Consider the following 10,974-nt stretch of genomic DNA (forward strand, 5'->3'; position numbering starts at 1 on the left):
TATGTACCGTGCAATAAACCAAAACTTTTTTACAATACTGTAGGTTTACAATCAACTTAAGTCTGATAGATCGTTGATCAAATACCTGTCAATTTTACGAGGTTCATCTATTTCTCAAAGATTGAGTAAACACGAAATGGTAAAAATGAAGAAGTTGCTAGATTGAATCCTAGCAAATATCAGACTATCAATGATGAAGATTAAATCGGTGAATTTGTAACGACCTGGTGATTTTTCTTCTTTTGGTATCATTTTCATTTTTACGGTATCCAAATACATCCTTTACATGTCATTAATGAATGGGATGGATGATTAGATTGTAGTCAAGTGAATTATAAAATCTCCTGCTGTTTGACTATACTGAAAAAATAATTATTATTATAATAAAATAATATTTAGATTTAACTTTTATTAATGGATTTAAATAAATAAAATATGAATGAAAATTACTGTTATTTTCATCTGATCATTATGCATACTTAATTTATTATATCAGTTAAATTTTCATAATTATTTTTCCTAAGAAAAACCACATAGATAATTTAGTGTGTCCGTTACCAAATTGTTAATGATATGCGATAAAAAATTATTGCAAGGTTTTTTGGAGAGAAGATTTCACGTCTGGATTTTGTTTAACTAATTATTATAAATTAAACGTTTCCCATGTAGTTACTCAACAGGAAATCCTATTTGAAACTCACATTTTTTATGAATTAACCGTCTATTCCTTCGCGAAAATTTTTAAAAATAAGGTGCTTATATTTGATGCGTTTTATCGAGGCAACACTTCAAAAAACAAAGCACATTTTTAAAACACACAGTTTAATTTAAGTAGTTCGATGTTTTAATTCTAATTAAAAATAACTTATATTTAGCAAAAATAAATTAAAATCAATTTGATTATACTATAGGGCTCTAAAACACACTTTAAAGTTCAAAAAGCTGGCCTCGATAACACGCATCAAGTTTAGGTAGTCTATTTCTTCAATTTGATGAATATCGGTTTTGTTAACGCCCGATTAACAATCAAAGATGTTATAATTTTAATGCATCTGTATGTCTGTCAGTCTGTCTGTGGCATCATAGCTCTTAAACGGGTGAACCGATTTTGATTTTTTTTTAAAATAAAATTGATTGCAGAGAGTTTAAGTCGGTTCATGCGCTTAAGAGCTACGATGCAACAGACGCACACACAGATTTTCTCAAGATACAACTTTGGGTTCTATTTATTATGTAGATTATGTCCAAATTTCTATAAAAGGATCCAGGAAATCAGTCGCCCTGGTAGCTCAGTTGGTTAAGGTGTAACCAATTCCGTCCGCGGTATGCCCAGAGTACCGGGTTCGATTCCTGCCGTCGCAACTAAAAATTAATATAATAAATAGTTGTGATGGGCTGGTGTAGTGCATGGTATATGCATGAAGGAGGTGCACTCAGCCTCTGAAATTGAGGAGCTGATAAATGAAATTATCAGCGGAAAAAAGGGTAAAATACATATATGGTATCACAATGGGCTCTATAGCCTAAGTGTGTCCTTCGTGGACAGCCAATGTAACCTAGCCTAACCTAACGAGTAAAAATTGTTCTAAATAATTTTAGTATGTGGGAGTCTTATTTTAGGTAACCGCAGTAACAATCAATTTAAGTAGTTTCTGCAAAGTCATTATACATTTTTTTTCTCTTCTAATGTGTGTGAATGAATTATTGAAATGAATTGCAAACGCAACATGACGCCATAAATTATTTAACATATATCATCACAACAACAACAACACAATAAACACGGAATAAATATGTAAATTACAGAAAAAAAATATTAGAATTAACAGTTGTAAGAACACTAAATGAAAACACAACATATTTACATGATTTGCATAACAAAACACAAAAAAATATTTTTTTCTTCATATGTGATATGTTATTTAATTTCATATTTTTGACCTTCTCAAGGGTATGTTGATTCAATTTGACACATATTTTTTTGAGAACTTCCGTTTCAATGACATTTTATTAAAACACACACACACACAAATTGATTATAAGAAATATGACTGGACAAGAAAATGATAATCAATCATAAGGGCTGCTGACAGAACTGAAAACTTTGGTATAACTGTGTTTTTTTTCATTTTTAAATTAATTAATATATGAAAAATTAAAAATTACGTAATTTGAAAATTGAAATTATTAACATACTTGTGAAATTCCGCCACGTTTCGCTATGGCTAGAAATACATTTGACATGGATACGATTTTCATTCCTTTTTTGTTCCTGTGAGAGCTTCCTGTGAGTATATATAAGCTATACATTCTGTAGAAAATCTATTATAAATAGTAATAAGGCAACATCACACAATGTTTTCAAGCAGTATCCTATCAAAGTATTGACTGTGCCCAATGTTGCTTAACTTCAGTGATCGGTCGTGAAACGGGGTTTCCACCTTATTACGCTTCCGAGGTAATGATTCAAACCTCGGTGACCACCAAACTAGTTTTTTTACCGGTTTGTATACATACAATTATAATAAAATCGCTCAACGCAGCTGAGGAGATTCTCAATTCAAAAAACTCGAAAAGAGGATCCATGAAAAAGATTCCAAAAGATAAATTCGCTGAAAAAAAAATTACAACAAAATCATCATTGGCCATTGATCTTTAGTCATCTATTCGCACCGTGGGTGAATTTTTTAGGAGGCGTTTCCATGGTAACGATACACTACTTTAATTATAGAATTGTATGGATGCATACATAATTGTATCGAATGCATTTATAACTTGCATTGAAAATTTAATATTATTGTCTTACAAATTTAAATAAATAATTATGATAATTTATATTTTAAAAATAATATTTGTGCAATTTGATTTCTTATTTTTCACAATTTTTAATGCATTAAGTTTAATTAATTCGTGTTTTTCAATAATTTTAATTTGACATTTTCTATAAGATTAACATGTAAAGAACTGCAAATTAGTCAAAAACAGCGTCCTTTATCGACTTAATTTTTCACTGGAAGCGCTGGCATCGATTTTATTGTCCCTACCATGACTACGCACACAACGAATTAGTTAATTCTCTTTTTTTTTGTTAATTTTTGATCTGAGTTGGAATAAAACTGTGGCCCCTAAATAAACCTGAGCTTACAACGGATCGCAATAATATTTTATATCTAATAGGTATCATATCACAATGATAGTTTGACACGAATCTAATTCGTAAAAAAATCTACGGGATACTTTATGATCATTTATTTGCTTTTTTATGATTTAACGAAGCAAATAAATAAAAGATTAACAGTTAAATAGCTATAAATATCCCAAGTAAATAAGCAGATGTTAATTTAAAAACATTTAAAAAATTTATTTTATATGAATTATTGATGATCTAACAAATTTGTTGAAATTAAAACATCATAATTTAAAAAAATAAAGTTTTAAAAATATTTTTAAATTATTACTTTAAATGATTTATAATTATTCTAATTATTTTTATTAATTTATTTTTAATGGTTCAATTAATAAATAATTTTTTTCTTTTTTTTTAAATATATTTATTATTTAATATATACGTAAGTTAATTATTATGTTAATTTCTTTGAGTTGAAAAAAATTTTGATTAATGTTCTAATTTTTTTTCATCTTCTCCTGATGTACGCAAAATTATTTAATTATAACTTGCGGTTTGATGTTTATAATTAAATTAAAAATTCTTTTAATAAAAAAATTATATTAATTAATTAATTTTATTTCTTTAGTTGATATTATTATACTGTAAAATGTAAAACCTGTTGAAAATTTAACTTTTTTTTTTTTCAATCCTTCTATACCTGCTATCTTCTTTTTTTAGATTAAACGATAACAACCTTCGACCAATCTGCTAGAGCTTTTTACCGGAGTAAAGGGTCTGGCTTATGATTTCTCACGCTTTTAAGATTTTATTTAACTTTTGGTATCATTTTTTTGATCTTTTGACTTAATTTTTCGTTAGTTTGAATCAACTTTCAACCAATCTTTTTCAAGCTTTATCCTACATAATTTCACTAATTTTACCTCTTCACCTTTGGTATTTGGTTTTTTCGTAAATTTATACCGTATCTGATTTGGCAAACTGGTGCCACTGTGTTAAGCTGTGTTATTTTAGGTTATGAATTCCAGCACTGACCTTAGTTTTTTTTAATATGTGTTATTGTCTCTAAGGCTATTATAGCTTTTATTAACTTGTCTGAGTGGGATTCCGCAGTGCTGTACCCATTTCTAATAACAGGCTAGGAAAATAATATATAAGGGAGTAATTTACCTTTTTATTTATAGGCAATTTTATTACAGATATGATAAACAAATTCCAAAATCACCAAAATTAAATCTTAGTATTATTTATCTAACTTTTTTTTCCTAAGCGGTACATTTTTAGACCGTGAGTCTAATTTTACAGCACGATAAACTTGAAAATGAGGGACGAATCATCTATTTGCTAAAGGAATGAGAAAGATCTCAAGAGAACAGGAAAACGCAGGTTAGAAAAATAATGTACAACCTCCTGTGTTTTTCTCGAAGTGTTTTTAAACATATCGGATATCTGACATCGGACATTCAACTCAATATAATCTATGTGTTTTTTGGGAAATGGAATCTGTTAAATGCAATTATTTCACTGCATTCTCCGTCCTTCACTATCGCATGTTGATAAAACATCTTTTTTCATAAATTTTTTTAGATGATTTGTTGAGAAATTAGAGTGTTTTTATTTGAGATTACATAATGGACCTTGTAATCAAATTTGTAAATGGATTTTATTAACTGCAATTATTTTTGTAAATGTGTTTTTGGGACTCAAAAAAATAAAAATCAACAATTTTTAACATTTTTCATTTCGACCTTCAGCAATGTGTTTTTTTACTCGCTAGTCTAAAAGCTGAGAACAATATTTCAAAATATTTACTTACAAGACGGTTTTTTCGCAAATTTTCCTTAATAAACACTAATTATTCAGTTTTCTTCGAAACAAAATGCAAAAACAGATATAACCTGACCCATTTTTAAATTACGGGCTATACGTTTTTAAGTATTCTCTACTTCTGAAAGTATTTAAATCGTGATCATACTTTAAATCCCAAAAAATACAATTCTTCTTTTTATCTTCATTTATATCTACTTGTATATTAAAGCCCATACGTAAAATGTTAAAAAACTTAAATGACTCTAATGAACTTTTTGTAATTTATAAAATAAGTTTATGCAAGTTGTTTTTAAACAAAACCATTAAATAATCTGACAGACAAACCACTTAGGTCACTAATGTTTAATAATATGAATGTAGTGAAAACTATTTATAGCGACATCGATCAGAGAATCAACGCTTAATCGTTGTAAAGTAAAATTGTTAAATTTAAAAGACAGATTCACAACCGACCACTGAAGACAAACAACATTTGGCACAATCAGTGCTTTTGTCTTTTTATTATTTATAATAGTTTTTTTATACACATTGTATTAAATCTTATATATTGACTTAAAATTTTGATAGGTTGTTGCATGCCGAAGTTTTTGTGGCAACGAATATTTAAATACCACCTAATTAGTCCATTAATGATTGCCCGTCTGCCTGTCCGTCTGTCCGTCTGTCCGTCTGTGATAGCGATAACTCAAAAACGAAAAGATATATCAAGCTGAAATTTATATAGCGTGTTCAGGACGTAAAAGATTAGGTTAAGTTGTAATCCGTTAGAAATAGGACAAAAGTTTATTTGTAAAAAAATTGTTCCAAATAAAAAAAACTTTTGTTTGAAACATTTTTTCGTTAAGGTCACTGTTGATTTCCATTTTCTCCAAAACCATAAAAGATAGAGAGTTGAAAATTGGCAGGTAGTTTAAATTAGTGGTCTTGTAAAATATTATCAAAAAAAAAAGAGATAAATTCTAAAAAATACTTTCGAAAATTTTCGAAAAGAAAAATTTATAAAATATTAATGCAAGCACTAGTATTCAACACATTCTCTACAGGATATTTCAACATTTAACTCAGTCAATTGTTTGTTTTCACTAGTTATTTTTAAATTTATGCATTTGATATTTTGTTCGGAGTACAAAACGATGTCGCTTTAAACGTTTTATACTCTGTACCTATATATATGTTAAATTTAAAATACTACTTCTACAATTATGTTAAGTCTATGTTCTGGTCGCTGATCGGTCCATGAGTCTGTATACTATATACAAATGATCATGATGCTAAAACTAATATGACTTAAAAACCAGGATGTACTTATTTATTATGACAAGACACTTTATATACACAGAAATAACAAAATATCCTCCTATGAACGTATGTATGTATACATAGAATTAAAATATTTATTGTAAAATATATAATTTAAGGATGTATATGAGCATGGTAGTGGAGGCACAAATTTAAAAATAGATATTTTCAATTTTGATGATAAATTTATATTATTACTTGACGATATAAGACGAAAAGTAAGAATAAAATTTTTCGATATCTGGCTTAATTTTCAAAATATCGAAAATTGAAAATTTTGTTTAATTATTTAGCTTTCGATATTTCGAAAACCAAGACACATATCGAAAAATTTTATTCTTATTTTTCGTCTACATTCATGACGTTATAACAAAATTCATAATCAAAGTTGAAATTAAGATAAAAATAATTTCAACCCTTAATCTACCCTGCTCTTACATCCCTTATATGGACGGTGACACTTAGTTTTTTTCTTTTCTAATTCATTGCTAATATGTTTACTTTCTATTAAAAAGTTTTTTTTTAATTTGTTTTCATTCATTCCAAATGAAAATTATCAAAAACTTCCAAAATATGTCGTTTTTTGAGATTCCTCCATAAGAGCCAATGTATTTTATATCGATTTTTAATGACTTTTTTCTTAAAAATCTGCACGGTTACCTAAGCTGAAATTTTAACCACATATTCTTTGAGTAAAAGACTACCTACAAACAAATTTTGAGCCTTTAAATCAAACATTGTTGTCATGCTCATACATCCTTAATTGTATATGAATGTACTATGTGTATATTTGCAATGTTGTCTATGATATCAAGTACTACTAGACTAGGTGTTATGGGTGTTGTCTTTCTAACAGAATATATAAGATTATATAATAAGCTACGACTAGTCTCCGGAGCATGAGTTTGTCAAGATAAAATAAGACAAAAAATTATATAGAAGTTCACAAATCAAACTATAGAAAAGGGCGTTTTCCTTCTTAGAAGTGTATTCGTTGTGTGTAAATTAGGTTGAGAGGACAAATGAATCGATCGTAGCGATCGGCTGTCTTATAAAATTTTGCAATAAACAACACGTTTTATTTAAAATATATGGCTATTTTTCAATTGTTTATATGTAATTGGTAAATTTCAAATAAAAATTACTGAATAATAACAGTTAATTAAACTTGTTGCATTAGAAATTGTGAAAGTAAAAGACCAAATTGCAAAGATATTCTGTCCCCCGTTTTTAAACTATGATCACCTAGTCTATATTTTGCAGACTTGAATATATTATTACTATTATTGCATCAATTACATTTAATAAATGAACGTGAGAAGTTTTCGTTTATTTTTAATTTTTATGTATATTTTTTTTTTTTTTTTTGCATATACATATGATGATGAATATAGATCTAATTATAATTTATATGAAGTTAATTACATAGCTATTATTATTAAGTCTTACTCTTACAGTACAAATGGGTTATGTTTTTCTCTATTTTTGTTGCTAAATGTGTTAATTACACTATAAAAAAGTGAGTTCCAAATTAAGTTTCCCAACCTAAACTTTTTTTAACACACAAAATGTAATTTTATCTTAGTTACATATTTAATAATATAATATTAAGCATACTTCTCCATTGAATATAAAAAAAATGTCAGCCAAATGGTCACCTCTGGATCTTCTGCGGTTTTGAGAGATTATTTCGGCTAGATTTTAGGTGCTCCAAAGTTGGAGATTTGTTGATATAGATGCGACTGTTAAGATGTTTTGATACCAAAACGAAACTGTTACCAAAAAACTTAAAGTGATAGTTAATGAACATTTAATACGCCTTCTGTATAAATCTTGTATAGGTCTTTTGTGAAAATTCATATCGATTCTCTGTAAGGTTTATGAAAAATGTTCCCTTTTTTTGGTAAAAACACTGACTTTGATTGTTAATTTCTCATAAAACGTTTAAAGAATTGACATGAATTTTCCACAAAAGACGTATAAACGGGTGATATCAATTGATTAATATAATTTCAAATATTTTAAATCATTTTTATTTTTTCGGTATCGAAATACCTTAAGGAAACATCAAAATAAGAAGTTCAATGGCATATTCTTGGCTGAACGCGTGCAACGATGATATACACGTATTACTCAATCTCAAATGCTTAAAGTTTCCCCGAGCTTTTGCACAATTCTTAGTGCTTATCAGCATTATTATTATATCGATAATTCTTATTATTATAGAAACAAGCGAAATAGAAAAGGGATAAGCGGAAGCAATCTTTATCAATCTTTACTTTTAAACCCAGCGAAGCGGGTGGGTATCACTCTAGTTTAGAATATAAAATAGATTTAGAATAAATGAATTCGAAACTTATTGAATCCTTTAGAATAGATGGTTTAGAACAGAATAGATTTAGAATAATTGAATACGAAACTTATTGAATACTGTATTTTGAAATGAAATTAATGGTCGAGTGATTTTCAGACACTATGCCGTTTCAGACATAACGATTACTTATTATATAAAGTTTTAAATATATTTAAACTTAACCAACAATATTACCTACAATATATCGTCTTAGTTGTAACATATAGGTTTTTATATACATAAACTAATGTATTGTATATAAACTGTTAGGTTGTTGGTTGTGTGTTGGGTCTCTTTAAAGTAAAGCCGTTATTTGGTCTCGGACATTCTCCATTCCATTTTACTCAATTTTTTTTTTTTTTTTTTATATTTCATATTCATTTTAATGTTATTTTATTTAAAATAAAAAAATAATAATAAATAAACTGTTCATTTAATATAAATAAATATATTATTGCAGTTATTTATATACGCAGGTTATATAACATATTATCCCTATATATTATAAATGTGAAAGTAAGCATGTTTGTTTGTTACGCTTTCACGCTAAAACTAGCGAATGGTTTTTAATGAAACTGTACAGCAATATAGCTTATAGTTCAGAATAACACATGAGATATAATTTATAAAGATATATTAATAAAAAAAATTTAAAAATTCTTCTGATTTAGTAGTCAACCCAAAATGTGAGTACATTACGTTTGGTTTGAATAGAATATTTATTATTACATAATATAAAAATTGCATTGTACTTACTTTAAATTATCTCTGTTTTCTTTAACTTCTGATATCTTTCACAAATTTTGACAAAAAGTGCAAACTGACAGTTATAAAAAGATTTTTGGATTTTGCTCAAATAATATTGTAGATCGGTTTCTGCTGAAAGCAGTCAATTAATTCGTTAATTTAATCTAATCAATATCTTTGTATTAATTACCATTGACAAACTTCAACGCACTTAAGATGTCTTTGATCTCATAGACATTTGTATCTGCAAAATCAAAACAAATAACCTATGACATAAATTATCTATCATATTTTAGATTTATACAAAAATTTTACATACAAAGTTAAATTTAATCATTTAGCAACCTGTTTAATTAAGCAGAATCATTAAAAATAAAATTTAAAAAGCGGTAATTAATGATTATGTCTTTATCCAGAGAAACATATATAAAATAAAATTAAACATTTTAATGTCTTTATTTTATGAGGTTATTAAAATACAATTTAAGCTGAAAAAAAATAAATGTTTCTACTCAATCTATTCATTAACTAATGGCGATTTAATAGTTCGATTATATAAATTACTAGGAAATATATTTCTTAAAGTTATTCGATTACTATTTACCCAAGGTAAAGGTAAATTTTTCAACTTATATTAACACACATGTTTAAATTAACGAATATTCGATTAGTACTCGGTATTTGTTTGTTTCTTCATCGATATTAAATACATTGCTCTTGTGCATAAAATCTCAAAAAACGACAGTTTTTGAGAATTTTCACTTGGAACCAATGAAAACAAATTTAAAAACAAGTGAAAACAAACAATTGACTGCATAATACATACATACATGTGACACATACATAACTGATATTCAAGTATGGTACATACTATAAAATTTCCGCCTAATTGGCGCCCTCACGGGTAAACAGTGATGTTTACGAAAAAATGTTTCAAGCAAAAGTTGTTTATTTTTTGATAAGAAACATTTTTTACATTTAAACTTTTGTTCTATCTCTAACGGTTTACAAGATGGATCCTACGGACCCAAGACCCAATGGAACTATGATGCTCATTTACGAACTCGATCTCACTTTTTACGTCCTGAGTACACTGTAAAAATTTCAGCTCGATATCTTTTTTCGTTTTTGAGTTATCGTGTCCACAGACGGACGGACGGACAACCGGAAATGGACTAATTAGGTGATTCTATAAACACTTATAGCAAAATTGCGTGCGTGGCATCAATATTTTTAAGCGTTACAAACTTGGGACTAAACTTAGTATACCTTGCATATTACATATATACATGGTATAAAAACTTTTTAATAGAAAGTAAACATATTAGCAATGCCATAGAAAAGAAAAAAAATCAAGTGTCTCCATCCATATAAGGGATGTACGAGCAGAGTAAATTTAGGGTTTAAATTATTTTTATCTTATTACTTTGATGATTAATTTTATTGTAAGTTCATGAATTTAGAAGAAAAATAGGAAAAAAAGTTTGCGATATCTGCCTTGGTTTTTGTAATAACGAAAGCTGAATAATTAAAGAAAAACTCTCTGTCTTAGGCATTTAATAATAACTATTTTAACAACAAATTCTTTTTTTGTTTCAGATATAAAAAAAGATATTTT

Source organism: Chrysoperla carnea, chromosome 5 (genome assembly GCF_905475395.1).
Source record: "Chrysoperla carnea chromosome 5, inChrCarn1.1, whole genome shotgun sequence".
Taxonomy (NCBI): Eukaryota; Metazoa; Arthropoda; class Insecta; order Neuroptera; family Chrysopidae; genus Chrysoperla; species Chrysoperla carnea.